Below are 19,509 nucleotides of genomic sequence, written 5' to 3' on the forward strand. Positions count from 1 at the left end.
GTTGTACGTGTGGGTATCATCTTGCTTGGGCCTCTCTCCTGGAGGCGCTAAGTCAGACCCAGTGTTGACACGTGGCAAGACGCTCCTCGGGGCGCGTCTTGCTTGGGCCTCTCTCCTGGAGGCGCTCAGTCAGACACAGTGTTGACATGTGGCAAGACACTCCTCGGGGCGCGTCTTGCTTGGACTTCTCTCATGGAGGCCCACAGTAAGACCCATTGTTGACATCTGGAAAGAAGCTCCTCGGGGCGCGTCTTGCTTTGGCTTCTCTCCTGGAGGCCCTCAGTCAGACCCATTGTTGACATGTGGCAAGACGCTCCTCGGGGCGCGTCTTGCTTGGGCCTCTCTCATGGCGGCCCTCTGTCAGACCCAGTGTTGACATGTGTCAAGACGCTCCTCGGGGGGCTTCTTGCTTTGGCCTCTCTCCTGGAGGCACTCAGTCAGACCGAGTGCTGACATGTGGCAAGAAGCTCCTCGGGGCGCGTCTTGCTTGGACTTCTCTCCCGGAGGCCCTCAGTAAGAACCATTGTTGACATGTGGCAAGACGCTCCTCGGGGCGCGTCTTGCTTGGGCCTCTCTCCAGAAGGCCCTCAATCAGACTCAGTGTTGACACGTGGCAAGACGCTCCTCGGGGCGCGTCTTGCTTGGGCCTCTCTCCTGGAACTTGGAGCGTCTTGCCACTTGTCAACACTGGGTCTGACTGAGTGCCTCCAGGAGAGAGGCCCAAGCAAGACGCGCCCCGAGGAGCGTCTTGTCACATGTCACTACTCGGTCTGACTGAGCGCCTCCAGGAGAGAGGCCCAAGCAAGACACGCCCCGAGGAGCGTCTTGACACGTCAACACTGGGTCTGACTGAGGGCCTCCATGAGAGAAGCCCAAGCAAGACGCTCCCCGAGGAGAGTCTTGCCACATGTCAACACTGGGTCTGACAGAGGGCATCCAGGAGAGAGGCCCAAGCAAGACGCGCCCCGAGGAGCGTCTTGCCACATGTCAACAATGGGTCTGACTGAGGGCCTCCAGGAGAGAATCCCAAGCAAGACGCGCCCCGAGGAGCTTCTTGCCACATGTCAGCACTCGGTCTGACTGAGCGCCTCCAGGAGAGAGGCCCAAGCAAGACGCGCCCCGAGGAGCGTCTTGACACATGTCAACACTGGGTCTGACAGAGGGCCTCCATGAGAGAGGCCCAAGCAAGACGCGCCCAGAGGAGTGTCTTGCCACATGTCAACACTGGGTCTGACTGAGCGCCTCCAGGAGAGAGGCCCAAGCAAGACGCGCCCCGAGGAGCGTCTTGCCACGTGTCACCACTGGGTCTGACTGAGCTCCTCCAGGAGAGAGGCCCAAGCAAGACGCGCCCCGAGGAGCGTCTTTCCACGTGTCACCACTGGGTCTGATTGAGCACCTCCAGGAGAGAGGCCCCAGCAAGACGCGCCCCGAGGAGCGTCTTGCCTTATGTCAGCACTCGGTCTGACTGAGCGCCTCCAGGAGAGAGGTCCAAGCAAGACGCGCCCCGAGGAGCGTCTTGCCACATGTCACTACTCGGTCAGACTGAGCGCCTCCAGGAGAGAGGCCCAAGCAAGACGTTCCCCGAGGAGCGTCTTGCCACATGTCAACAATGGGTCGGACTGAGGGCCTCCAGGAGAGAAGCCCAAGCAAGACGCGCCCCGAGGAGCGTCTTGCCACATGTCAACACTGGGTCTAACTGAGGGCCTCCAGGAGAGAAGCCCAAGCAAGACGCACCCCGAGGAGCGTCTTGCCACATGTCAGCACTCGGTCTGACTGAGCGCCTCCAGGAGAGAGGCCCAAGCAAGACGCGCTCCGAGGAGCGTCTTGCCACATGTCAACACTGGGTCTGACAGAGGGCATCCAGGATAGAGGCCCAAGCAATACGCTCCCCGAGGAGCGTCTTGCCACATGTCAGCACTCGGTCTGACTGAGCGCCTCCAGGAGAGAGGCCCAAGCAAGACGCGCCCCGAGGAGAGTCTTGCCACATGTGAACACTGGGTCTGACTGAGCGCCTCCAGGAGAGAGGCCCAAGCAAGACGCGCCTGGAGGAGCGTCTTTCCACATGTCAGCACTGGGTCTGACTGAGCGCCTCCAGGAGAGAGGCCCAAGCAGGACACGCCCCGAGGAGCGTCTTGACACATGTCAACACTGGGTCGGACTGAGGGCCTCCATGAGATAAGCCCAAGCAAAACGCGCCCCGAGGAGAGTCTTGCCACATGTCAACACTCGGTCTGACAGAGGGCATTCAGGAGAGAGGCCCAAGCAATACGCGCCCCGAGGAGCGTCTTTCCACGTGTCACCACTGGGTCTGACTGAGCGCCTCCAGGAGAGAGGCCCAAGCAAGACGCACCCCGAGGAGCGTCTTGCCACATGTGAACACTGGGTCTGACTGAGCGCCTCCAGGAGAGAGGCCCATGCAAGACGCGCCCGGAGGAGCGTCTTGCCACATGTGAACACTGGGTCTGACTGAGCGCCTCCAGGAGAGAGGCCCAAGCAAGACGTGCCCCGAGGAGCGTCTTGCCACATGTCAACACTGGGTCTGACTGAGTGCCTCCATGAGAGAAGCCCCAGCAAGACGCGCCCCGAGGAGCATCTTGCCACATGTCAACACTGGGTCTGACTGAGAACCTCCAGGAGAGAGGCCCAAGCAAGACGCGCCCCGAGGAGCGTCTTGCAACATGTCAACACTGGGTCTGACTGAGCGCCTCCAGGAGAGAGGCCCAAGCAAGACGTGCCCCGAGGAGCTTCTTGCCACATGTCAACAATGGGTCTGACTGAGGGCCTCCAGGAGAGAAGCCCAAGCAAGAAGCGCCCCGAGGAGCGTCTTGCCACATGTCAACACTGGGTCTGACTGAGCGCCTCCAGGAGAGAGGCCCATGCAAGACGCGCCCGGAGGAGCGTCTTGCCACATGTGAACACTGGGTCTGACTGAGCGCCTCCAGGAGAGAGGCCCAAGCAAGACGTGCCCCGAGGAGCGTCTTGCCACATGTCAACACTGGGTCTGACTGAGTGCCTCCATGAGAGAAGCCCCAGCAAGACGCGCCCCGAGGAGCATCTTGCCACATGTCAACACTGGGTCTGACTGAGAACCTCCAGGAGAGAGGCCCAAGCAAGACGTGCCCCGAGGAGCTTCTTGCCACATGTCAACAATGGGTCTGACTGAGGGCCTCCAGGAGAGAAGCCCAAGCAAGAAGCGCCCCGAGGAGCGTCTTGCCACATGTCAACACTGGGTCTGACTGAGCGCCTCCAGGAGAGAGGCCCAAGCAAGACACGCCCCGAGGAGCGTCGTGACACATGTAAACACTGGGTCTGACTGAGGGCCTCCATGAGAGAAGCCCAAGCAAGACGCGCCCCGAGGAGAGTCTTGCCACATGTCAACACTGGGTCTGACAGAGGGCATCCAGGATAGAGGCCCAAGCAATACGCGCCCCGAGGAGCGTCTTGCCACATGTCAGCACTCGGTCTGACTGAGCGCCTCCAGAAGAGAGGCCTAGGCAAGACGCGCCCCGAGGAGAGTCTTGCCACATGTGAACACTGGGTCTGACTGAGCGCCTCCAGGAGAGAGGCCCAAGCAAGACGCGCCTGGAGGAGCGTCTTTCCACATGTCAGCACTGGGTCTGACTGAGCGCCTCCAGGAGAGAGGCCCAAGCAGGACACGCCCCGAGGAGCGTCTTGACACATGTCAACACTGGGTCAGACTGAGGGCCTCCATGAGAGAAGCCCAAGCAAAACGCACCCCGAGGAGAGTCTTGCCACATGTCAACACTCGGTCTGACAGAGGGCATTCAGGAGAGAGGCCCAAGCAATACGCGCCCCGAGGAGCGTCTTTCCACGTGTCACCACTGGGTCTGACTGAGCGCCTCCAGGAGAGAGGCCCAAGCAAGACGCACCCCGAGGAGCGTCTTGCCACATGTGAACACTGGGTCTGACTGAGCGCCTCCAGGAGAGAGGCCCAAGCAAGACGCGCCCGGAGGAGCGTCTTGCCACATGTCAGCACTCGGTCTGACTGAGCGCCTCCAGGAGAGAGGCCCAAGCAAGACGCGCCCCGAGGAGCATCTTGACACATGTCTCCTCTGGGTCTGACTGAGCGCCTCCAGGAGAGAGGCCCAAGCAAGACGTGCCCCGAGGAGCGTCTTGCCACATGTCAACACTGGGTCTGACTGAGTGCCTCCATGAGAGAAGCCCCAGCAAGACGCGCCCCGAGGAGCATCTTGCTACATGTCAACACTGGGTCTGACTGAGAACCTCCAGGAGAGAGGCCCAAGCAAGACGTGCCCCGAGGAGCGTCTTGCCACTTGTCAACACTGGGTCTGACTGAGTGCCTCCAGGAGAGAGGCCCAAGCAAGACGCGCCCCGAGGAGCGTCTTGTCACATGTCACTACTCGGTCTGACTGAGCGCCTCCAGGAGAGAGGCCCAAGCAAGACACGCCCCGAGGAGCGTCTTGACACATGTCAACACTGGGTCTGACTGAGGGCCTCCATGAGAGAAGCCCAAGCAAGACGCGCCCCGAGGAGAGTCTTGCCACATGTCAACACTGGGTCTGACAGAGGGCATCCAGGAGAGAGGCCCAAGCAAGACGCGCCCCGAGGAGCGTCTTGCCACATGTCAACAATGGGTCTGACTGAGGGCCTCCAGGAGAGAATCCCAAGCAAGACGCGCCCCGAGGAGCTTCTTGCCACATGTCAGCACTCGGTCTGACTGAGCGCCTCCAGGAGAGAGGCCCAAGCAAGACGCGCCCCGAGGAGCGTCTTGACACATGTCAACACTGGGTCTGACAGAGGGCCTCCATGAGAGAGGCCCAAGCAAGACGCGCCCAGAGGAGTGTCTTGCCACATGTCAGCACTCGGTCTGACTGAGCGCCTCCAGGAGAGAGGCCCAAGCAGGACACGCCCCGAGGAGCGTCTTGACACATGTCAACACTGGGTCGGACTGAGGGCCTCCATGAGATAAGCCCAAGCAAAACGCGCCCCGAGGAGAGTCTTGCCACATGTCAACACTCGGTCTGACAGAGGGCATTCAGGAGAGAGGCCCAAGCAATACGCGCCCCGAGGAGCGTCTTTCCACGTGTCACCACTGGGTCTGACTGAGCGCCTCCAGGAGAGAGGCCCAAGCAAGACGCACCCCGAGGAGCGTCTTGCCACATGTGAACACTGGGTCTGACTGAGCGCCTCCAGGAGAGAGGCCCATGCAAGACGCGCCCGGAGGAGCGTCTTGCCACATGTGAACACTGGGTCTGACTGAGCGCCTCCAGGAGAGAGGCCCAAGCAAGACGTGCCCCGAGGAGCGTCTTGCCACATGTCAACACTGGGTCTGACTGAGTGCCTCCATGAGAGAAGCCCCAGCAAGACGCGCCCCGAGGAGCATCTTGCCACATGTCAACACTGGGTCTGACTGAGAACCTCCAGGAGAGAGGCCCAAGCAAGACGCGCCCCGAGGAGCGTCTTGCAACATGTCAACACTGGGTCTGACTGAGCGCCCCCAGGAGAGAGGCCCAAGCAAGACGTGCCCCGAGGAGCTTCTTGCCACATGTCAACAATGGGTCTGACTGAGGGCCTCCAGGAGAGAAGCCCAAGCAAGAAGCGCCCCGAGGAGCGTCTTGCCACATGTCAACACTGGGTCTGACTGAGCGCCTCCAGGAGAGAGCCCCATGCAAGACGCGCCCGGAGGAGCGTCTTGCCACATGTGAACACTGGGTCTGACTGAGCGCCTCCAGGAGAGAGGCCCAAGCAAGACGTGCCCCGAGGAGCGTCTTGCCACATGTCAACACTGGGTCTGACTGAGTGCCTCCATGAGAGAAGCCCCAGCAAGACGCGCCCCGAGGAGCATCTTGCCACATGTCAACACTGGGTCTGACTGAGAACCTCCAGGAGAGAGGCCCAAGCAAGACGCGCCCCGAGGAGCGTCTTGCAACATGTCAACACTGGGTCTGACTGAGCGCCTCCAGGAGAGAGGCCCAAGCAAGACGTGCCCCGAGGAGCTTCTTGCCACATGTCAACAATGGGTCTGACTGAGGGCCTCCAGGAGAGAAGCCCAAGCAAGAAGCGCCCCGAGGAGCGTCTTGCCACATGTCAACACTGGGTCTGACTGAGCGCCTCCAGGAGAGAGGCCCAAGCAAGACACGCCCCGAGGAGCGTCGTGACACATGTAAACACTGGGTCTGACTGAGGGCCTCCATGAGAGAAGCCCAAGCAAGACGCGCCCCGAGGAGAGTCTTGCCACATGTCAACACTGGGTCTGACAGAGGGCATCCAGGATAGAGGCCCAAGCAATACGCGCCCCGAGGAGCGTCTTGCCACATGTCAGCACTCGGTCTGACTGAGCGCCTCCAGAAGAGAGGCCCAAGCAAGACGCGCCCCGAGGAGAGTCTTGCCACATGTGAACACTGGGTCTGACTGAGCGCCTCCAGGAGAGAGGCCCAAGCAAGACGCGCCTGGAGGAGCGTCTTTCCACATGTCAGCACTGGGTCTGACTGAGCGCCTCCAGGAGAGAGGCCCAAGCAGGACACGCCCCGAGGAGCGTCTTGACACATGTCAACACTGGGTCAGACTGAGGGCCTCCATGAGAGAAGCCCAAGCAAAACGCACCCCGAGGAGAGTCTTGCCACATGTCAACACTCGGTCTGACAGAGGGCATTCAGGAGAGAGGCCCAAGCAATACGCGCCCCGAGGAGCGTCTTTCCACGTGTCACCACTGGGTCTGACTGAGCGCCTCCAGGAGAGAGGCCCAAGCAAGACGCACCCCGAGGAGCGTCTTGCCACATGTGAACACTGGGTCTGACTGAGCGCCTCCAGGAGAGAGGCCCAAGCAAGACGCGCCCGGAGGAGCGTCTTGCCACATGTCAGCACTCGGTCTGACTGAGCGCCTCCAGGAGAGAGGCCCAAGCAAGACGCGCCCCGAGGAGCATCTTGACACATGTCTCCTCTGGGTCTGACTGAGCGCCTCCAGGAGAGAGGCCCAAGCAAGACGTGCCCCGAGGAGCGTCTTGCCACATGTCAACACTGGGTCTGACTGAGTGCCTCCATGAGAGAAGCCCCAGCAAGACGCGCCCCGAGGAGCATCTTGCCACATGTCAACACTGGGTCTGACTGAGAACCTCCAGGAGAGAGGCCCAAGCAAGACGTGCCCCGAGGAGCGTCTTGCCACTTGTCAACACTGGGTCTGACTGAGTGCCTCCAGGAGAGAGGCCCAAGCAAGACGCGCCCCGAGGAGCGTCTTGTCACATGTCACTACTCGGTCTGACTGAGCGCCTCCAGGAGAGAGGCCCAAGCAAGACACGCCCCGAGGAGCGTCTTGACACATGTCAACACTGGGTCTGACTGAGGGCCTCCATGAGAGAAGCCCAAGCAAGACGCGCCCCGAGGAGAGTCTTGCCACATGTCAACACTGGGTCTGACAGAGGGCATCCAGGAGAGAGGCCCAAGCAAGACGCGCCCCGAGGAGCGTCTTGCCACATGTCAACAATGGGTCTGACTGAGGGCCTCCAGGAGAGAATCCCAAGCAAGACGCGCCCCGAGGAGCTTCTTGCCACATGTCAGCACTCGGTCTGACTGAGCGCCTCCAGGAGAGAGGCCCAAGCAAGACGCGCCCCGAGGAGCGTCTTGACACATGTCAACACTGGGTCTGACAGAGGGCCTCCATGAGAGAGGCCCAAGCAAGACGCGCCCAGAGGAGTGTCTTGCCACATGTCAGCACTCGGTCTGACTGAGCGCCTCCAGGAGAGAGGCCCAAGCAAGACGCGCTCCGAGGAGCGTCTTGCCACATGTCAACACTGGGTCTGACTAAGCGCCTCCAGGAGAGAGGCCCAAATAAGACGCGCCCCGAGGAGCGTCTTGCCACATGTCAACAATGGGTCTGACTGTGGGCCTCCAGGAGAGAGGCCCAATCAAGACGCGCCCCGAGGAGGGTCTTGCCACATGTGAACACTGGGTCTGACTGAGCGCCTCCAGGAGAGAGGCCCAAGCAAGACGCGCCTGGAGGAGCGTCTTGCCACATGTAAGCACTGGGTCTGACTGAGCGCCTCCAGGAGAGAGGCCCAAGCAGGACACGCCCCGAGGAGCGTCTTGACACATGTCAACACTGGGTCGGACTGAGGGCCTCCATGAGAGAAGCCCAAGCAAGATGCGCCCCGAGGAGAGTCTTGCCACATGTCAACACTCGGTCTGACAGAGGGCATTCAGGAGAGAGGCCCAAGCAATACGCGCCCCGAGGAGCGTCTTGCCACATGTCACCACTGGGTCTGAATGAGCGCCTCCAGGAAAGAGGCCCAACCAAGACGCGTCCCGAGGAGCGTCTTGCCACATGCCAACACTGGGTCTGACTGAGCGCCTCCAGGAGAGAGGCCCAAGCAAGACGCGCCCCGAGGAGCGTCTTGCCACGTGTCAACACTGGGTCTGACTGAGCGCCTCCAGGAGAGAGGGCCAAGCAAGACGCGCCCCGAGGAGCGTCTTCCCACGTGTCACCACTGGGTCTGACTGAGCGCCTCCAGGAGAGAGGCCCAAGCAAGACGCGCCCCGAGGAGCGTCTTGACACATGTCAACACTGGGTCTGACAGAGGGCCTCCAGGAGAGAGGCCCAAGCAAGACGCGCCCCGAGGAGTGTCTTGCCACATGTCACCACTGGGTCTGACTGAGCGCCTCCAGGAGAGAGGACCAAGCAAGACGCGCCCCGAGGAGCGTCAGGCCACATGTCACTACTCAGTCTGACTGAGCGCCTCCAGGAGAGAGGCCAAAGCAAGACGCGCCCCGAGGAGCGTCTTGCCACATGTCAGCACTGGGTCTGACTGAGCGCCTCCAGGAGAGAGGCCCCAGCAAGACGCGCCCCGAAGAGCGTCTTGCCTTATGTCAGCACTCGGTCTGACTGAGCGCCTCCAGGAGAAAGGCCCAAGCAAGACGCGCCCCGAGGAGCGTCTTGCCACATGTCAACAATGGGTCTGACTGAGGGCCTCCAGGAGAGAGGCCCAAGCAAGATGAGCCCGGAGGAGCGTCTTGCCACATGTCAACACTGGGTCTGAAAGAGGGCCTCCAGGAGAGAGGCCCAAGCAAGACGCGCCCCGAGGAGCGTCTTGCCACATGTCACCTCTGGTTCTGACTGAGCGCCTCCAGGAGAGAGGCCCAAGCAAGACGCGCCCCGAGGAGCGTCTTGCCACATGTCAATAATGGGTCTGACTGAGGGCCTCCAGGAGAGAAGCCCAAGCAAGACGCGCCCCGAGGAGCGTCTTGACACATGTCAACACTGGGTCTGACAGAGGGCCTCCAGGAGAGAGGCCCAAGCAAGACGTGCCCCGAGGAGTGTCTTGCCACATGTCACCACTGGGTCTGACTGAGCGCCTCCAGGAGAGAGGCCCAAGCAACACGCGCCCCGAGGAGCGTCAGGCCACATGTCACTACTCAGTCTGACTGAGCGCCTCCAGGAGAGAGGCCCAAGCAAGACGCGCCCCGAGGAGCGTCTTGCCACATGTCAACAATGGGTCTTACTGAGGGCCTCCAGGAGAGAAGCCCAAGCAAGACGCGCCCCGAGGAGCTTCTTGCCACATGTCAGCACTCGGTCTGACTGAGCGCCTCCAGGAGAGAGGCCAAAGCAAGACGCGCCCCGAGGAGCGTCTTGACACATGTCAACACTGGGTCTGACAGAGGGCCTCCATGAGAGAGGCCCAAGCAAAACGCGCCCCGAGGAGTGTCTTGCCACATGTAAACACTGGGTCTGACAGAGGGCCTCCAGGAGAGAGGCCCAAGCAAGACGCGCCCCGAGGAGTGTCTTGCCACATGTCACCACTTGGTCTGACTGAGCGCCTCCAGGAGAGAGGCCCAAGCAACACGCGCCCCGAGGAGCGTCAGGCCACATGTCACTACTCAGTCTGACTGAGCGCCTCCAGGAGAGAGGCCCAAGCAAGACGCGCCCCGAGGAGCGTCTTGCCACGTGTCAACACTGGGTCTGATTGAGGGCCTTCTGGAGAGAGGCCCAAGCAAGACGCGCCCCGAGGAGCGTCTTGCCACATGTCAACAATGGTTCTTACTGAGGGCCTCCAGCAGAGAAGACCAAGCAAGACGCGCCCCGAGGAGCTTCTTGCCACTTGTCAGCACTCGGTCTGACTGAGCGCCTCCAGGAGAGAGGCCAAAGCAAGACGCCCCCCGAGGAGCGTCTTGACACATGTCAACACTGAGTCTGACAGAGGGCCTCCATGAGAGAGGCCCAAGCAAGACGCGCCCCGAGGAGTGTCTTGCCAAATGTCAACACTAGGTCTGACAGAGTGCCTCAGGGAGAGAGGTCCAAGCAAGACGCGCCCCGAGGAGTGTCTTGCCACATGTCAACACTGGGTCTGACTGAGTGCCTCCATGAGAGAAGCCCCAGCAAGACGCGCCCCGAGGAGCGTCTTGCCACATGTCACTACTCGGTCTGTTTGAGCGCCTCCAGGAGAGAAGCCCAAGCAAGACGTGCCTCGAGGAGCGTCTTGCCACATGTCAACACTGGGTCTGACTGAGCGCCTCTAGGAGAGAGGCCCAAGCAAGACACGCCCCGAGGAGCGTCTTGACACATGTCAACACTGGGTCTGACTGAGGGCCTCCATGAGAGAAGCCCAAGAGAGACGCGCCCCGAGGAGAGTCTTGCCACATGTCAACACTCGGTCTGACAGAGAGCATCCAGGAGAGAAGCCCAAGCAATACGCGCCCCGAGGAGTGTCTTGCCACATGTCACCACTGGGTCTGACTGAGCGCCTCCAGGAGAGAGGCCCAAGCAAGACGCGCCCCGAGGAGCGTCTTGTCACATGTCAACACTGGGTCTTTCTGAGCGCCTCCAGGAGAGAAGCCCAAGCAAGACGCGCCCCGAGGAGCGTCTTTCCACATGTCAGCACTCGGTCTGACTGAGCGCCTCCAGGAGAGAGGCCCAAGTAAGACGCGCCCAAAGTAGCGTCTTGCAACATGTCAACAATGGGTCTGACTGAGGGCCTCCAGGAGAGAAGCCCAAGCAACACGCGGCCCGAGGAGCGTCTTGCCACATTTCAGCACTCGGTCTGACTGAGCGCCTCCAGGAGAGAGGCCAAAGCAAGACGCTTCCCGAGGAGCGTCTTGCCACATGTCAACAATGGGTATGACTGAGGGCCTCCAGGAGAGAAGCCCAAGCAAGACGCGCCCCGAGGAGCGTCTTGAAACATGTCAACACTGGGTCTGACAGAGGGCCTCCAGGAGAGAGGCCAAAGCAAGACGCGCCCCGAGGAGCGTCTTGACACATGTCAACACTGGGTCTGACAGAGGGCCTCCATGAGAGAGGTCCAAGCAAGACGCGCCCCGAGGAGTGTCTTGCCACATGTCAACACTGGGTCTGACTGAGTACCTCCATGAGAGAAGCCCCAGCAAGACGCGCCCCGAGGAGCGTCTTGCCACATGTCACTACTCGGTCTGTTTGAGCGCCTCCAGGAGAGAAGCCCAAGCAAGACGTGCCCCGAGGAGCGTCTTGCCACATGTCAACAATGGGTCTGACTGAGGGCCTCCAGGAGAGAAGCCCAAGCAAGACGCGCCCCGAGGAGCGTCTTGCCACATGTCAACACTGGGTCTGACTGAGCGCCTCTCGGAGAGAGGCCCAAGCAAGACACGCCCCGAGGAGCGTCTTGACACATGTCAACACTGGGTCTGACTGAGGGCCTCCATGAGAGAAGCCCAAGAGAGACGCGCCCCGAGGAGAGTCTTGCCACATGTCAACACTAGGTCTGACAGAGAGCATCCAGGAGAGAGGCCCAAGCAATACGCGCCCCGAGGAGCGTCTTGCCACATGTCACCACTGGGTCTGACTGAGCGCCTCCAGGAGAGGGCCCAACCAAGACGCGCCCTGAGGAGCGTCTTGCCACATGCCAACACTGGGTCTGACTGTGGGCCTCCAGGAGAGAAGCCCAAGCAAGACGCGCCCCGAGGAGCGTCTTGACACATGTCAACACTGGGTCTTACAGAGGGCCTCCATGAGAGAGGCCCAAGCAAGACGCGCCCCGAGGAGTGTCTTGCCACATGTCAACACTGGGTCTGACAGAGGGCCTCCAGGAGAGAGGCCCAAGCAAGATGCGCCCCGAGGATTGTCTTGCCACATGTCACCACTTGGTCTGACTGAGCGCCTCCAGGAGAGAGACCCAAGCAACACGCGCCCCGAGGAGCGTCAGGCCACATGTCACTACTCAGTCTGACTGAGCGCCTCCAGGAGAGAGGCCCAAGCAAGACGCGCCCCGAGGAGCGTCTTGCCACGTGTCAACACTGGGTCTGATTGAGGGCCTTCTGGAGAGAGGCCCAAGCAAGACGCGTCCCGAGGAGCGTCTTGCCACATGTCAACAATGGTTCTTACTGAGGGCCTCCGGGAGAGAAGTCCAAGCAAGACGCGCCACGAGGAGCTTCTTGCCACATGTCAGCACTCGGTCTGACTGAGTGCCTCCAGGAGAGAGGACAAAGCAAGACGCCCCCCGAGGAGCGTCTTGACACATGTCAACACTGGGTCTGACAGAGGGCCTCCATGAGAGAGGCCCAAGCAAGACGCGCCCCGAGGAGCGTCTTGCCACATGTCACTACTCGGTCTTACTGAGCGCCTCAGGGAGAGAGGTCCAAGCAAGACGCGCCCCGAGGAGCGTCTTGCCACATGTCAACACTGGGTCTGACTGAGTGCCTCCATGAGAGAAGCCCCAGCAAGACGCGCCCAGCGGAGCGTCTTGCCACATGTCACTACTCGGTCTGTTTGAGCGCCTCCAGGAGAGAGGCCCAAGCAAGACGTGCCCCGAGGAGAGTCTTGCCACATGTCAACAATGGGTCTGACTGAGGGCCTCCAGGAGAGAAGCCCAAGCAAGACGCGCCCCGAGGAGCGTCTTGCCACATGTCAACACTGGGTCTGACTGAGCGCCTCCAGGAGAGAGGCCCAAGCAAGACACGCCCCGAGGAGCGTCTTGACACATGTCAACACTGGGTCTGACTGACGGCCTCCATGAGAGAAGCCCAAGCAAGACGCGCCCCGAGGAGAGTCTTGCCACATGTCAACACTCGGTCTGACAGAGGGCATCCAGGAGAGAGGCCCAAGCAATATGCGCCCCGAGGAGCGTCTTGCCACTTAAACCCACAACCTAGCACTGAGGACAGAGGGACTTTATTTAAATTAGTACTTAATGGAAACGATACATAATGATACATAAGAGCCATGTCACACATTCAGCCTAGGAATAGTAGCATTGTGCACTATTAAAAATATACACATCAATTGCTCGAATCCCATTGTTGCAAAGTAAAACTCTAATAAAACTCTAGTCTGACATCAACAGAGAAGACTTAGTGTATGTACTACAAATACAGCATTAGGATTTAGAGTGGACCGTGCACCTTGTGAACAATCAGAGGCTTATGAGGCAACATATCTTCCAGTTGCTATTAGACAAGTTATAATTCTCGACCATTTTTCGGAACTGGTTTCTTGGGTCCGTGAGTAAATGCCATTAGTACTTAATGGAAACGATACATAATGATACATAAGAGCCATGTCGTACATTCAGCCTAGGAATAGCAGCATTGTGCACTATTAAAAATATACACATCAATTGCTCGAATCCCATTGTTGCAAAGTAAAACTCTAATAAAACTCTAGTCCGACATCAACAGAGAAGACTTAGAGTATGTACTACAAATACAGCATTAGGATTTCGAGTGGACCGTGAACCTTGTGAACCATCAGAGGCTTATGACGCAACATATCTTCCAGTTGCTATTAGACAAGTTATAATTCTTGACCATTTTTCGGAACTGGTTTCTTGGGTCCGTGAGTAAATGCCAAATGAGATGATAGTCCTTAAGTAAGTTCCTGGCGATCCCATGTCACGCTCTTGCCCATCAGCCGGTGAACGCTGAGACGGAACTCGATGAGAGCGATGTATTTTTTAAGTGCTCCGAATGTACTTCTAACAAGCGTGCGATTCACTTTGTGAGTAAACCGAAGCTGCAGCTGATTCAAACAGTCGAGCCAACTTTCTACATCACAATATGCGTTTTGTAGTTAGTCGAGTTACCTTTTGTGTGGTGCATGCACGGGTCGTTATCGTCCAGCTCTCAGCTTAGAGAGTCCTGTATTGACACAGACGTCAATACATCTCGATGTCATGCAACACACAAAGTCTGTCGCATACAGGTGGGTTAACACATGTACGATACCTTTTGTGTGGCGCATGCACGGGTTGTTAGCGTCCAGCTCCCAGCTTAGAGAGTCCTGTATTGACACAGACGTCAATACATCTCGATGTCATGCAACACACAAAGTCTGTCGCATACAGGTGGGTTAGCACATGTACGATACCTTTTGTGTGGCGCATGCACGGGTCGTTAGCGTCCAGCTCCCGGCTTATAGAGAGTCCTGTATTGACACAGACGTCAATACATCTCGATGTCATGCAACACACAAAGTCTGTCGCATACAGGTGGGTTAACACACATGTACGATGTGTGCGATGGCACGCCCAGTTTACAATGGGACACGACGATGATCATTGTAACCAAACTCTTGTTTCTCACCACAGGTGGTAGCGTTGTCTCCTGCACCTGGTCTTCGTGCACAGAGGGTGCTGTAATGTGCTCGTCATAGTCGCGATCGTTGTCACTCGAATCCGTTGTTCTCACGACAGGTGGTAGCGTTGTCTCCTGCATGTTGTCTTCACGTGCGGCAAGCGTTGTGCTGTGCTCGTTATAATGGTTGTCTTCGTACAAAGGGGGTGTTGAATACTCCTTCGCGAGTAGTGTAGGAGGTGGTGTGATGGGACGTATCTCAGAGGCGTTATGTGAGCGTACCACCATGGCCTGAGCAACTGCGACTACTGAGAGTACACCCAGTACAGACAGCGAGATCTTTTTTTTTCTTGGGTGTTGTACGTGTGGGTACAGCCGCTTTAATGGCAGTGAGAGCAAGTGGGCAAATGTATTTATAGGTCACTAGCAGAAACTAAGGCACGTGGTCAGAGTGTAATCGTAACCACCGTAGCTCTTGTCATAATTTAATATACATAGAAATCAGAAACGGGCATGTCAGGATAGACATCGCGAGTGATAATGCGGCCAGTATCTGTGTGCGCTTGTGAGCACCTTGTTGTTCTACTGTGGTGCCCATGCCGCCAGGTCTGTAAATGTCATTGACCTCCTTTATATACGCATACGCTAAAGACCGTATATTCTCTATGGATTTGAACACGTCCTTTGTTTCGTGTAACACTTGAGCTGTCTCGAGCATGATGTTGTGAGTGTACCCCAGTGTTTCACGTGCACCGAGGTCCGAAAGGGCGTGCGCTACAACTATTAACCTTGGTTTGGGAGTGTGGCAAAACGCTCGCTCCGCTGTAATGGGCGGATGCAATGTTATCACCTGGTATGTTTCGTTAGTCGGGTCGTAACACACCGGTCCGTGAAACGGACCGTCACATTGTATGGGGCACAGTAAGGACAACACGCCGCCGACCGTGACTTCGCACTCGACCGCGGTGGTGTTATCGATTTGCAAAGGATCACATACGCCTCTCCAGTCGCAATGAGGCACATTGTAGTCGACGCGACCGTCGGTCACCATAGCTTTCGTCAGCCAACACACTCGATTGCCCTTCGAAACATCGGCGATCAACGTGAGCTTAGAGGCCGACGTCGCTTTACTGTACGCCAGGATATCCGTGTGTGAGTGCACGCTCGACGTCGATTGACAACCGGTCATGTCAGACCTGATCAGACCTTCTGAACACATGACCATTACTTGTTGTGCAGCCGAGAGTATCGCGATCATACCGTTGAGATGTGTAGAAAGCGCGTACACGCCAGCCTTCCACGTTTCCAAAATTTCCAGCAGTCTAGAGGGACTTGTCTTAGCGCGCACGGCTGTGCTGAATTTGCGTTGGGTAGACACAACGGCTTCTACCTCGCTTAGGATCTGTGGGCTCATGTACTCGTGGTAGGCCAAGACGTGTATAGTCGAGCGCGGTGATGCCCCGAACACTTGACCCGGTTTTGTTGTGGCGATATGCGTGTCCAGTAACGCGGCAAAGTCCGCGTGTCTAGCGTGTATTGATTTTACAGCTCGCTCATACCCCAACAGTACGGTCCGTAGAAGTTCGTTCACTTGTTTCCATGCGCTCGTGGAACACAGGACATCGCAACCTCTGTGATACTCAAGTAAAGCGTCAAACACCAGCTGCTTGCACGTTGGAAATACAATCGGTAGTAACTTCTTACTCCACTCTATGTTGAACTCGTATAGTATGTATATGGGCGGTTGCGGCGGTTTGCGCATTTTCTATCTACCCTCCGCTAATATGACTCTGTGGTCTGTCTCCTGAGATGGTGCGGTTGGAACTTGCGAGAGTGCACTATCGACGGTTGGCGTTTCCATTTCGTCAACTGCCATTTTCAGCCGCTGGCAAACGGCCGTCGACGGTCGATGCGAGACACCAACATAACGTTAGACCGCGACCCTCATGCCAGTTTTCTGTAGTACTGGTTGTAGTTTCTGGTGCACACTCGAAACGCCATTACGATCACAATTACGTTGATTAATAAATCCAGTGTTGTAGCGACTGCAGCCAGCGCCGTCGCGCAACTTGTGTCGGTGTTATCTCTCGATACTTTCATTCGTATCCGAGCGTATGCAGAATCTACGGATCTGGTGAAGTTGCTTGTCACTAGCTTGCGCACGTTTGATATGGCACTTTGCCCGAGACTCGCACAACCTGCAGTGGCGACCGTCGCGTCAGTGCAAAGTTTTTCCAATATATCGCTCGCAACATCGTTTGTCATTTGCTGTACACTGCGCACACTGGCCGCGAGGTCGCGGAGAGGGTCTTCTTTACGAGCTACTCTGGTAGCGCCGTGGTTGATGAGGACGATCATCTTTAGCAATAGTTCATCTCGAAGCGCAACGATGGTGAGGGCGACGGGTTGGCCGGTTCCGCCTTCAGGCCACACAGTTGCCGCTAGATTGCCCAATGCCACACACGCAGACGAACCCTGTACACACTCAATGACCCGTGTGCGATCGTTGATTTCTGCTAGTACGTTTGCTAGATCTACGTGCTTCCACGGATCGGGCGTGGGCACGCGCTTGTTTTTAGAGGCGTTTTCGCGCAGCCTCTACCCTGCACGACCGCTCGTGGCCGCACTAGCTATATTTATCTTTATTTGTTTCACACACACACACACACACACACACACACACACACACACACACACACACACACACACACACACACACACACAGGCCCTTGCGTGCAAACCCCGGTCAGGCCTGCAGTGTACACATCAGAGACATGATGTTCTTTCACAGAACTGAGGTTGTTCATTACTAAATGACTTTTACAGGAATATTGTTATTATACTGTTCAACAGGTTGATCATAATAATGTGTATTAAACCCACAACCTAGCACTGAGGACAGAGGGACTTTATTTAAATTTGTACTTAATGGAAGCGATACATAATGATACATAAGAGCCATGTCGTACATTCAGCCTAGGAATAGTAGCAATGTGCACTATTAAAAATATACACATCAATTGCTCGAATCCCATTGTTGCAAAGTAAAACTCTAATAAAACTCTAGTCTGACATCAACAGAGAAGACTTAGTGTATGTACTACAAATACAGCATTAGGATTTCGAGTGGACCGTGCACCTTGTGAACCATCAGAGGCTTATGACGCAACATATCTTCCAGTTGCTATTAGACAAGTTATAATTCTCGACCATTTTTCGGAACTGGTTTCTTGGGTCCGTGAGTAAATGCCAAATGAGATGATAGTCCTTAAGTAAGTTCCTGGCGATCCCATGTCACGCTCTTGCCCATCAGCCGGTGAACGCTGAGACGGAACTCGATGAGAGCAATGTATTTTTTAAGTGCTCCGAATGTACTTCTAACAAGCGTGCGATTCACTTTGTGAGTAAACCGCAGCTGCAGCTGATTCAAACAGTCGAGCCAACTTTCTACATCACAATATGCGTTTTGTAGTTAGTCGAGTTACCTTTTGTGTGGCGCATGCACGGGTCGTTATCGTCCAGCTCCCAGCTTAGAGAGTCCTGTATTGACACAAACGTCAATACATCTCGATGTCATGCAACACACAAAGTCTGTCGCATACAGGTGGGTTAACACACATGTACGATGTGTGCGATGGCACGCCCAGTTTACAATGGGACACGACGATGATCATTGTTAACCAAACTCTTGTTTCTCACGACAGGTGGTAGCGTTGTCTCCTGCACCTGGTCTTCGTGCACAGAGGGTGCTGTAATGTGCTTGTCATAGTCGCGATCGTTGTCACTCGAATCCGTTGTTCTCACGACAGGTGGTAGCTTTGTCTCCTGCATGTTGTCTTCGCGTGCGGCAAGCGTTGTGCTGTGCTCGTTATAATGGTTGTCTTCGAACAAAGGGGGTGTTGAATACTCCTTCGCGAGTAGTGTAGGAGGTGGTGTGATGGGACGTATCTCAGAGGCGTTATGTGAGCGTACCACCATGGCCTGAGCAACTGCGACTACTGAGAGTACACCCAGTACAGACAGCGAGATCTTTTTTTTTCTTGGGTGTTGTACGTGTGGGTATCATCTTGCTTGGGCCTCTCTCCTGGAGGCGCTAAGTCAGACCCAGTGTTGACACGTGGCAAGACGCTCCTCGGGGCGCGTCTTGCTTGGGCCTCTCTCCTGGAGGCGCTCAGTCAGACACAGTGTTGACATGTGGCAAGACACTCCTCGGGGCGCGTCTTGCTTGGACTTCTCTCATGGAGGCCCACAGTAAGACCCATTGTTGACATCTGGAAAGAAGCTCCTCGGGGCGCGTCTTGCTTTGGCTTCTCTCCTGGAGGCCCTCAGTCAGACCCATTGTTGACATGTGGCAAGACGCTCCTCGGGGCGCGTCTTGCTTGGGCCTCTCTCATGGAGGCCCTCTGTCAGACCCAGTGTTGACATGTGTCAAGACGCTCCTCGGGGGGCTTCTTGCTTTGGCCTCTCTCCTGGAGGCACTCAGTCAGACCGAGTGCTGACATGTGGCAAGAAGCTCCTCGGGGCGCGTCTTGCTTGGACTTCTCTCCCGGAGGCCCTCAGTAAGAACCATTGTTGACATGTGGCAAGACGCTCCTCGGGGCGCGTCTTGCTTGGGCCTCTCTCCTGGAGGCGCTCAGTCAGACTGAGTGCTGACATGTGGCAAGACGCTCCTCGGGCCGCGTGTTGCTTGGGCTTCTCTCCTGGAGGCCCTCAGTCAGACCCATTGTTGACATGTGGCAAGACGCTCCTCGGGGCGCGTCTTGCTTGGGCCTCTCTCCTGGAGGCGCTCAGTCAGACTGAGTAGTGACATGTGGCCTGACGATCCTCGGGGCACGTCTTGCTTGGGCCTCTCTCCTGGAGGCGCTCAGTCAGACCCAGTGGTGACATGTGGCACGACACTCCTCGGGGCGCGTCTTGCTTGGGCCTCTCTCGTGGAGGCCCTCTGTCAGACCCAGTGTTGACATGTGTCAAGACGCTCCTCGGGGCGCGTCTTGCTTGGGC

The sequence above is a fragment of the Nothobranchius furzeri genome, chromosome 4 (genome assembly GCF_043380555.1).
Source record: "Nothobranchius furzeri strain GRZ-AD chromosome 4, NfurGRZ-RIMD1, whole genome shotgun sequence".
Lineage (NCBI taxonomy): Eukaryota > Metazoa > Chordata > Actinopteri > Cyprinodontiformes > Nothobranchiidae > Nothobranchius > Nothobranchius furzeri.